The sequence below is a fragment of the Schistocerca serialis genome, chromosome 1, assembly GCF_023864345.2.
Source record: "Schistocerca serialis cubense isolate TAMUIC-IGC-003099 chromosome 1, iqSchSeri2.2, whole genome shotgun sequence".
Lineage (NCBI taxonomy): Eukaryota > Metazoa > Arthropoda > Insecta > Orthoptera > Acrididae > Schistocerca > Schistocerca serialis.
In genome coordinates, this window is record NC_064638.1 from 779,206,191 (window position 1) to 779,218,638 (window position 12,448).

The following is a 12,448-nucleotide window of genomic DNA, read 5'->3' on the forward strand; positions in this document are numbered from 1 at the left end:
CTATGCTGTGTGACACCTCCCTAGGTACCCTCCATCCCCTTGTTCCTACCTGTCTGTGCCGCAAAGTCTTCTCGGCGATTCACGACCTCACTCATCCCAGCATTAAGGCCACTACTTGCCTTGTCACCGAATGTTTCATTTGGGCGGATGTTAAGTCGGACTGTCGTGCCTGGACATAGACATACCTCCCATGTCAATGTAGTAAGTTGTATGCCACACTCACCCTCCATTGAGTCAATTTGGCATCCCCAAGGGACAGTTTGACATGTTCATCTGGACTTCATTGGTCCTCTTCCCCTCTCAGATGATTGCAAATACATACTGTCTATTACCACCCATATCAGCAGGTGTATTGTGGCTGTACCTCTCCCAGACATGACAGCAGATATTGTCGCTCATGCAATTAGCACATCTTGGATTGCCCACTTCATGTGTAGCTCTTCGATTACTACGAATCAGAAGCGTACAGTTCACATCCATCCTTTCCAGAAAGCTGTGCGTATTATGCGCAAGTCTTCATCACCTCCAAAGTAGCAAGTTATTTGAATGCTGGCACCATACCCTTCAAGCAATGCTAAAGTGTCATTCCACCTTTTTTTTCCAAGGCCCTCCCCTGGGTTCTGCTTGGGATTCATATGACATTTGAAGAGAACTTGCAGGCATCACTGGATGACATAATTCACAGCAAATCTCTGTTCTTGCATGCTGAATTCGTTAAAGATTCTGAACAGCCTCCACCTTCTGAGCTCTCAACTTTGGTTGAGTGTGTCCGTGCTCACCATTGCTCATATTCGTGCTCCACCTCCACCTGCCCACATTGTCCCACGTGTCTTTGCTCATAAGACCTGAAAGCACTGTGACTACATGATGCTCCATCACGGCACTGTGTAGTCTGCTCTCCAACAGTCTTCTTCTGGCATCCACAAAGTGCTTAGTTGATCTGCTCACACTTACAATATCCTTTTATGGCATAAGCCACAAACTGTCTTCATCAACAGGCTCAAACCAACTTGGATGCTTGATAATGACCTCCCTCCCACTGATAATTTGGCATCTTATCCAGCTAAAAAGTTTTGTCCTCACACCACTGAACTCTCGCTGTCTGACTTCCCCAGCATTGGCAGTGCATATTATCCATGTGCTCCGGGTACTGCATGTGACATTCCTCCTTTCTGGCACGCATACCACCAGCATTTGTCTCGAGCTTCCCACATCACTTTCTCCCCTGTGAATCGCACTTTTTAATCTTAATGCTTCCACTTTCTCGGTCAAGGGCCTCACCTTACAGCTAAGCAATGGCTCTCTCTTCCTGCTCCATGCATCCTCCGCACACTCACTGACTCTACGCATCATGTCACACTCCTGGACACCTTCACCCTTCCTCCCAATGTGCAGGAAAATGGAATCACTGTCCCAATTGCAGCCACAGCCACTGTTTCATCTTCATGCCCCTTGTTGCACACAACACTGCCATGACACAGAACCAATCAGTCCCATCTCTTGTGCTGGTCATTCACTCCACCCTTGGTTTGGCTTGAAGACTATGTCATTTTGGACCTACACAGCTCCACACTCTTCCTGTGTTTGAGAAATGGTCCAGCTGCACTCCCTTTTGAGCAGGCCGTGATGCGTCTTGTCATGCAACCTTGCCACACATCGCCTGATGCCGACCAACTGACATGTCGCCTCATAGGAGGCTTTGTGGCAACCACCAACATCAAAAACATAAAGAGAAATTGTAACAAGAATTGCTGTGGTATACTTTGTGAGATGATCTTCGTCTTAATTGGTTACAACTGTCAAGGCTTGTGTTACTCCAATTATTGTATGGTGCTAATGTTAATAAAGTAATTTCTCCATGCATTCAGTTGTATGTTGATCTCCTCTCTCCATCAATTCATTGTGAGACTAGGAATTATCACATATGTATTTGCATGCAGTTTTTGATATGACTGTAATCTCTTACTGTCTGGCTGTTTGTCATGATGTGTGTTTATCAACTGCTGAGCTATTTTTGAGAAATAATGGTTGGAAGCATTAGCCACTTATCTGGAGTCTGTTAGTTTACCATTATTTATAATAAGCTCCACATTGTTGTGTTTAACTGATCATGCATCTCTCTCTCTTCTTATAATTTGCAGGTTGCTTTAGTTTTATTATTGAAATTACACTTTTTTTAACATAAAATGTGTTAGCATTTGTTTGTGTCTTTTTGAAATAGATAGTAAAATCAGGACTACTATTTTGCTCAAAGTACTCATACAATCTCCTCTTATTTTGACATGATATCCTTACCCATTTTGTGATTCACTTGTTTGTTTCTTTGTACACAGTTAAATATTGTTGTTTTTTGGGAAAAGTTGATTTGTAAAAATGGTTAAATGTGACCATAACTGCATCATATTTTTCGTTGGTATCATTACAGTTGTATACATCATTCACGTTTTACCCTTCAGGAGAAAACAAATATAGCCCACATTTTTTGTACTGAAATTCCTTACAGTGCATCTTATTTCTTGGAATTTTGAGTTTCCTGCATCTTTGATTGTAAGAATTTGAGCATATCTTATATTGTATTGTGGTGAACCAACAACAAATGATTAAGAAATTAAAAGTGGGTTGGATTTAAGAGTGATATAGCCAATAATAGTGTAGGAAAAATGGGAATGTCATGATTGTAATGATCGGGCAATTCAATGCTTTAAAAGGAATTATATGCTGACATTTTCCAACTTTGTAACTTCAGCCAATCAAAGGCAAAAGGTAATTTCTTAGAGTTAATACCAGTCTAAAATATTTTAGTTCAAGTGTAAAGCTACACATCCTCTACTGTGTGCAGGCAAAAGCTATAGCACAGGGAACTGCAGATAGCTCTAGCATGTCTTGGACACACCATGAATTGCTTACAAGAACATGTGTGCTATCATCTAGATGGAGGTACAAAATTACAGTGTCTTTAAAGGATGTTGCCAACAAATGGGCAGCATATGACCCAGAATCTTGTTTTTCTTGGTGTGGACTGCTGGTTCAGTGTCTTTTGCTTGGATTTTTTTCAGATGGGCATACATTTCTATTTCTTTCTATATGTCCATAAAAATCTGTTCTCCATTGTATGAAAAATTACGAGGTTGTTTGTGATACTGCACACCATGTGATTTTGTATGAGGTGAGCTGCAAATGTGGATTTATTTCCAATTTTTTTTTTCTTCTTAATTCTGTGTGTTAGTCATAACACATTTTAAAATTTCCTGTCAGTTGTCCGATGTACCCAGCTTTCAGTAAGAGCATGATATATTTACACTCCCACATTTACTTAACTTTGAGGGTGTAAGTTAACCTGGTTGGTGGGTGTATAATAATTATTCTGATATCGTTTTGACGTTTAATAAAACTTGTTGCTTGCAGTTTTTCACCCCAGCAACTTGAAATCTTTTTCTTTGTAGGTGGACTAACTACATAATAAACAGCTTGACAGATTTGACTGAGATTATCCAGTATATTCATGAATTATATTGGTACAGAATGGGAACAAGATTGCCCACAAAAACTGTAACAAGACTGCTTCAATGTGGTTTCATCAGCAACTTGAAATCTTTTTCTTTGTAGGCGGACTAACTACATAGTAAACAGCTTGACAGATTTGATTGAGATTATCCAGTATATTCATGAATTAAATTGGTACAGAATGGGAACAAGATTGCCCACAAAAACTGTAACAAGACTGCTTCAATGTGGTTTCATCTACATCTGCATCTATATATTGCATATACTTGAGTAATCCATGTATGTTTATTCCCGCATTCAAGGATGAAAAACTGGGATGAACAGATTATTCGAAACAAGATTGGCACTGCTCTGCCTCCAACAATAGATCCCTTTATACTATTGCATTGTTGTGGCCTCAGTCTGTGATGTGTCAGCAGCACGTTAGAGGTGAAGTATTAACAGTGTCCTCAAACTTGTTAATTATGGCAAGAAGTCATCATTATCTCTTGTACACTGCTAAAGAAAAACTGAAAATTATTGAAGAAGCCGAGAACATTGGAAACCATGCAGTGGGAAGAAAGTATGATGTGAGTTGTACTCATGACTCACAGTAGGGGGGGGGGGGGGGGGGAAGAAAAGAAGTAGAAGAAGAAGAAAAAAAATTGCGGCTTCAAGAAACTAACAGTAATCGATGGGCATTTCATGGCCAAAAAGCAAAGCATCCAAATCTTGAAAAAAGGCGCTGTGTTTATGTAGATGAGAAGCAACAATACAGATGCACAGTGATGAGTATACTTTGCCAACTTAAACCATTGGCTTTATCCAAAGAACTAGGCATTACCAGTTTCAAAGCTAGCCAGGGCTGGCAATCAAGATTTTTCAACCATAATGGATTAGGATTCAAAAGGAAAACTACCATCACTCAACAGCTTCCAGGTGATTAGGAGGAAAAAATAGTGCATTTTCATCATTACGTGATAAATCTGCAACATGAACAGTCCTATATATTATCTTGGACTGGATGCCCGTCTATATTGAGATGCCGCTCAACAACACCATGAACAGGAAAGGAGAATCCAGCATCGTGATACGAACTGGCAGCAGTGAGAAGCAAAGGTGTGCAGTGATGTTGTGTGTAACTGGAGATGGACGAAAGCTACCACGTTATGTGATATTTAAAAGGAAAACTATTGTGTAACTATCAGAAAGGTATATTAGTGAGAGCAAATCTGAAGGGGTCGATGGACAATGACATTGTGATTGGCTGGATGACGCATGTTTGTCAACGTTGTCCTGGCGCGTTACTGAATTTATATAACATGTTGGTCCTGGACAGCTCCCGCAGAAGTGCGAGACAAATTACAAAAAGGGAAAACTGAGTTGGTCATTGTCCCTATAGGCCTAACATACATCCTACAACCATCATACATATGTATAAATCACCCTTCAAAGCTGCACTTAAACAGTGATACATGCAATGGATGGCTGAAAGAAACCACAAGTTCACACTGAGTAGAAAAATCAAACGGCCAGATTTGATCCAGATTTGTGAGTGGGTGAAAAGTGCATGGGACTCCACTCTGCAACCACTGGTGGAAAAATCCTTCAAAAAAATGTGGTATCACAAATTCACTGGATTGAACAGAGGACTACACTCTGTGGGGAGATGATGATGACAAGAATTATTCTCCCGTTAGAGGTGATGATGAAAGTGATGATGAATAGAGAGGTAAGGGAGCATTCTTAAACATGGTACTTTGCATTTATCTCCCCTTTTATTGTAGGTAGGCCTAGAGTCGCGGATGGTGGGGGTAATGTTCCCTGGCCAGCTGGCATGCCTGCTGGCCGGTCAGCTACACAACACTGAATCAGTTAGGTTTTGATGATTTATCAACCTGTACAACAGCATGTGAAGATTATGACACATTTCTTCAAACCAATTGATATTATATATAATTTTGAACACATCATTATGTTAGAATAATTTTTTTTAAATAAAACAAATTAAAGCAAAAAAAAAAAAAAAAAAAAAAAAAAAAAAAAAAAAAAAAAAAAAAAAAAACATTTTTTCCTGTCCCTCAAAATTAGGGTGGGACTTACTCCACAAGCCACCATACAGTGTGAACTTGAGGGTACCTTGCACTGCTAGTAGTGATTTTGTTTTCTGTTCCACTCACAAATAGAGTGGGGGAAAATTACTGTCTATATGCCTCAGTAGGAGACCTCATTTCTCTTCGTGGTCCTTACACGAAATGTATGTTGGCAGCAGTAGGATCATTCTGAAAGTCATCTTCAAATGTTGGTTCTCTAAATTTTCTCCATAGCATTTCTCAAAAAAAATATTGCCTTCCATCTAGGGATTCCCATTTGAGTTGCCAAAGCATCTGTGTAGTACTTGCACATTGATTGAAACTACCATTGGCAAAAATAGCAGTCAACGTCTGAATTGTTTTGATGTCTTCCTTTAATCTGACCTTGTGGGGATCCCAATCACTCAAGCAGTACTCAAGAATGTGTCAGACTAGTATTACATATGCTGCCTCCTTTACAGATGAGCCATACTTTCATAAAATTCTCCCTCTAAACTGAAGTTGACCATTTGTCTATCATACTACAATCCTTACATGCTCGTTCCATTTCATATCACTTTGCAGCATTATGCTGTGGTATTTAATCAGTGTGACTTTGCTAATGCTGTATTCTAACATTATAGGATTGTTTCTCCTTCTCAGCTGCATTAACTGACATTTTTCTACATTTAGAGCTAGTACTATTCATCAAACCAACCAGAAAATTTGTCTGTCATCCTGTATTTCCAAAAGTCACTTAACGATGACACCTTCCTGAACACCACAGCATCATCGGCAAACAGCCACAGACTGCTGCTCGTCCTGTCCATCAGACCATTCACGTACTAAATGGTTCTGAGCATTGTAGTGCAGACTACATACATCCCAGAACACCAAAACATCATACATTTGTTCATTAATCAGTGCTCTTGTGGATTACGCTGGAAAAATGTTAGTTGCACTTTCTGTCACTAGGCAAAAATATGATACTCCAAGCAGTTAGAATGTGGTGTGGATGTAGGAAAAGGAGAGGAATTATCAAACACATGATAATGGTGGTTGTGGCCTGTTCATATCATTATGGTCTCCCAACTCAGCACTATGTTGCATCCATAACACAGCATGGTAAACTGTTGTTCGCAGCATATCCGGTGTAATCAGAGAAATATTTCATTGTCTGCTATCCTTCAAACCAAGAGGAATCTTTTAGATATCTCCACAATCATAAGTCCAATTGCTAGTGCTGCAAATAGTACATCAGCTAGGTGTGGCACATAGTAAAAAGATGGATGCAATGAACATATCGGAAAAAACTACTGCTGCTGTCCAATTTGTAGATACATGACATTATATAAACAACAAAGTAACCAAGATAGTCTCGAGCCACCACATTATAGTCTGTCCACCATCAAGGAAGTAGTTGAAATATGTGCATTGAACAAGCTAAAGAGCCTGATTATGGGATAACAGCTCAGTAAAGTGTAAAGTGAGGGTGCCATTTTTGGTGACATGAAAATTTCACTGGTAAGAGAGGAATAAATTTGTCGAGAATACAGCAGTGGGAACTTGAAGCCTCTAACAGACTGCCTGGTTGCTTTCACGATGGTCTCTAGCATGTCTCAGTGTTTGTAGTTTATTTGTCTGTCAAGAGGCTCTGGACAGCAGTTTCCCCTGTAGCTATCCCCCTCCACTCTCTCTCTCTCTCTCTCTCTCTCTCTCTCTCTCTCTCTACACACACACACACACACACACACACACACACACACACACACACACACACATGAGTATCAAGCCTCAATCCAGCCAGTTACCATATCATACCATAATATGGTATAGTATAGTGTCTGTCACTACATCCTAAGTCTATATAAATAGTTAATCTTCTCCTGAAATTAACATATTTATTAAAGAATTGATTGTTTCATTTTTTGTCCTTTCCATTTTAAGGCCTTTATTAATTTATGGTCTGAAATTCTTTGAGTTCTGAATGTTCTTGCAAGGTGACATTATTTGTCTAGTTGTAGAAGGAAGATGGTTGCAGCAGACTGTGTAAATTTGACCACTGCTTGGCAGACAGTGATAGCCCTATGTCACAGCCTACACACAAAACTCTTTTAAATCACCAGACTTTGATGAATGTAAATATTGGGGACACTTGTGTAAATTCAGGCAATGTAGATTTGGGTTTAATGCCCCGAGAGTGGTGAGGTCCTTAGAGTCATACTGAAACCTTGGATGAGACAAGTGTGTGGAAGGAAAATGTCCTTTTCAAAGGAACATGCACAACATTCATTTTAATTGATATGGGGATAACATGGAAAATGTAAATCTTGACAACTGGAAGGAAATTTGAAGAACCCTGTTCTTCTCAGATATGAGTCAGTTACTTTAATAACTATGTCTACATCTATATGTACATTTATACCTTGCAAACCATCTGACAGTGTGTGGTGGAGGGCATTGGTCCCTCTTTCCCTGTTCTATTTGCACATGGTACATGAGAACAATGACTGTCAGTCAACCTTTGTATTAGCTCTAATTTCTTGAATTTTCTCATTTCACGAGATGTATATGGAAGGAGGCAACACATTGTCCAACTCTTCCTGAAACATACATTCTCAGAATTTTAATAGCAAACCTCTCTATTATACACAATACCTCTCTTGTAGCATCTGCTACTGACGTTTTGAGCATCTCTGTAACACTCTCATGCCAACTAAATGATCTCTTCACAAAACATGCTGTTCTTCATTGGATTTGTCCATCTCTTCAATCAATCCAACCTGATAAAGATTCCAGATTGATGAGCAGTGCTCAAGAATCTGTCAGACAAGCATTTTACAAGTCACTTCTTTCATGGATAAAATATATTTCCTTAAGGGTATTCCTATGAATCTCAGTCTGGCATCTTCTTTTTCTATAATTTGTTTATGCAGCCATTCCACTGAAGGTCACCCCAGATGGTTACTACTAGATACTTTATAGCAGATACTGTTTCCAGTAATTTGTCATCAATAGTGTAGGGTGTATTTGTACCTATGTACCTGAATTATGTTACATTTATTTACATTTAGGGTCAGCTTCCAATCTCTGCACCAGTCGTCAATCCTCTGCAGGTCTTCCTGCAGATCATAACAATCTTCTGATGATGCTACCATCTTATGAACTACTACACCATCTGCTAACAGCCTTACGGAGCGGCTGACATTATCTTCTAGATCATTTACAAATATACTATAAACAGTAACAGCCTATCAAGCATCCTTGGGGTACTCCTAAATTTACCTTCAGATCTGTTGATTTTCTTTATTTCTCTTGAGTTCTATCTGCAAGGAAGTCCAGTTGCAAACGTGGTATGATACTCAGCAAGCTCATTTTATTTTTACACTAATGGCAATGTAGGTCAGTTTCAGATGCTTCCCAGATGTCACCTGTAATGGGACATCATCTTATAACATTACTTTTCCTCAACAGTAGTTATCAATACCAGTCATATTTTTCGAATTTTGAACAGGTCAGTATTATCTCAGCTGCTTTACTGAATACTTTCATATAATTTTACACACAATATGTTACATTTTGAGCTAAAATTTATGAAAAGGAATTACTTTATTTTCAGTGTTACAATCGATAAGTATTAGCTCTGAATGTACAGTTAAAATTATTTTTTTAGAAACATTTGAAATTACAAATTATTTGCTGCACTTAAAATTTCTGTTATTAATTATGCAATCTAGTACTTTTTACTATGTTATTTCTGGATTCATTTATGAAATGATAATCAAAATTAATAAACATTCATTTGTCAAGAAAAACTGTAAACCCTTTGCAATACGGTTATTACGACTGCAGAGTGAAGGAGTAGTAAGCATGCCTCTGATGTGATCAGATGTATTTTTTTGTTTTGGGCAAAAAATGTAATTTTGGCTTTGTTAACGTGAAAATTCAAAAGAATCTATGATACACTAAAATGTGACAAAACATACTAATAGAAAAAAATTCTGCAACAACAATCTTCAAGATTATTTAGATCAATTCAACCATGAGGACCTAAAATGTGAGAATTTCAGCTTCAAGAATCAGATCCCTAAACTAGAACTGGAGCCAACGGTACAAGAAGAGCTAAGTAAACTAAAAAGTTTGAGGTGGATGCTCGGGTGAGATACACCAAACAATACCTTATAATCAGGAGTTCATATATTCACATCTTCACACAAGAAAGGCTTACACAGAACTGGATGGCAGAACCACACACAGATAATGTTTTGCTTAGTCCAAAGATGATACTAAGATCAATACTGGTGTCGATCTCATCAGCGCAACATAGACACCGCCACCCCCGCAGTGCTGAGTACTTCTGAGAGGCCAGGGGGGGGAGGGGATGACTAAGGTGCCAGCAGGGGTGGTCCGCAGGAGCCGGACCACGGTCAGCTCAACAGCATCATCGGGGAGCTGTGTGGGTAGATGTCGTGAAGGAAGGTCCGGCCACCGAACCTGGAAGTCATTGAAGTGCGCCGGGCATCGTATGGGTCATGCTGGTCATGCAGTGTCAGGTAGGCCGGTGGTTTGCGGGAGGAACACAGCGATGATGATGATGTCTCCGGTGGGCATGGCGAACACACGAAGCATGTCCAGGTCGATGTCGGGCGAGAGGGGAACACATGTCACCAGCTGGCAGGGAGTGGTGGAGGTTGTGTCATGAGCACTGGATGAAGGGAAACACACGACGAACAGTGTGTCATCGTGTAGTGTTATAGAGCTGTCACGGATTATGTCTGGGGGCACAGGCACAAACACCTTGAGTGAGGGCACGTTCAAGATGAGGGGGCGTGAGAAACCTCGACAGGGCGAGGCAGGCGATGGGGAAGAGGTCAAAAGGACCGGAGAGGGGCCCGGTGGCGAGGGCGTAATCATAGGGAAGCTCAACGTGGGGAGCATGTGATCACTCAATCGAGTGCGTGAGACCGGAGTAGAGGGCAAAGTCGGAGAAGAGCTTGATGATTGGAGCTGGAAGTCACTCGACTGAGTGAGTAAGTCCGACGTGGAGGGAGTGGTTGGGGCGTTGTGAGCCATGACAGTGAGTGGCGTGGTCGTGGCCTGAAGGGGGGTAGAAGCAGGCTCGACATGAGCAGGCTTAAGTCTGTTGAGAGAGACTGTAACAGTTGCATCTTTTATCTGGATGTCATAGGTGTTGGCTGAGTGCCGGAGAACTTGGTACGGGCTGGTATATGGGGGTTGGAGGGGATCACGGACAGTGTCATCTCAGAGCATGATGTACTCGCAATTGTCCAGAGATTTCGGGATGTGAACCTTAGTGAGTGGCTGGCGGGCGGAGGGATATGGAGGTTGACGAAGTGGCGTCTGACGCGGTCCACGAAGGAAGGTAAGTCAGAATGAGGGAGAGAAGCGGAAGGGCTCTCAAGTTCGCCAGGGAGAACAATGTTCTGGCAGTATACGAACTCGGCTATTGTGCCTTTGAGGTCTTCCTTACAAATCGCATGAATGCCGAGTAGCACAAGGGGAAGGGCCTCCGTCCAAAGAGAGTCGTGGCATTGAAGAGCCACCTTTAAAGTGCAGTGCCAGCGCTCAACTAGCCCGTTACTTTGTAGGTGATATGCTGTGGTATGGATGCGCCAGATGCCGCAGATGTTACAAATATTTTTGAACAGGGCCAACTCATATTGTCTGCCCTGCTCAGTCATGATGATAGCTGGACATCCGAAATGCGATACCTATGAGTCAACATGGGACGAGGAGCCTGAACCTGAGACTTGCCAGGTAGGCATTGGCTGGCAAAATAGAGCAGTGAAGCATTATTTAGTTTGTCAGCAATTGTCATTCGTTGCTCGACAGGTTCGGGAGACCTCTGAGACAGAGTAAAGCGGATGTGAGGAGGTAGTTTATCTGACCAGATGGCGAGGAGAGGTGTGTCAGAGAGTAGATCGTCACCGACCAGGGCCCGTAGCTGTCTCCAGAGTTGTGAAGGTTTGTCATTGCCTAGTTGCTCAACGTGGAGCGCTTGCTGTATTGCTGTCTCAGTTGAGCGCACAAGTCGACATAGAATTGTCTTTTTGGCTAGAGTGTACTGGGTAGCAGAGTCCAGGGCATCGACCAGGTCCCAGGTCAGCAATCAAGTCCTCCTGGTCATGCAGGTGGGTGATAAGGCACAGAAACCAGGTTGATTCATCGAGTTTGAAATGGTCGATCACTTCGTCCACAATTTTGAACCAGGTTGTTGCCCTGTCGGGATTGAACGGCGGCAGCATTGGTAAGCATTGTAGAACGTTCGGAAGAACAGGTTAAGTGGAATTCATCGGGGCACTGCCTGAAAAGAGCTGTTGTTGCTGTAGTATTCCACGAGACTGTGTCTCCAGGCTATGTGGTGACGACGGCTGGTCGGGTGGCAGCTTGAAGGTGACGCATTGTGGTTGAGCGCGATCCATCGCGGCGCGGAAGGCCGATGCGGGTGAGACACCGTAATGTGTCAGTTGTGGTTGTGGAAGTTTGACTGGAGCTGGCGTGGGGGTGACAGGTGAGAAAAGGTTCAAAGTTTGAAAACGCGTGCCGGTCCGCAGAAAACTCGACGTGCGATCAGAGTCGGAGCCACATGTGTTGCAGGGAGGCTGCGGGCTGTCCAGAAGCACAGTGAGGAAAATGATGTCGAACGTTGGGCAGAATGTGTGAATGTTCACTGTTCATAGTCGCTTCACGCAAAACGGTGTGCGGATAAGGTGAATATCGTGGCACAAAACACTGAGGTGTAGCAATAGGACGGAGATGGAGGTCAGGCACAGATAACAAGCCATTGTTCCTGTTGCAGGCTGAGGTATTGAAGCAGGAAGGTATGTGCTGATGCTGAACTGGGGCAGGCGTGGGCATGCTCGGTTGCTGAG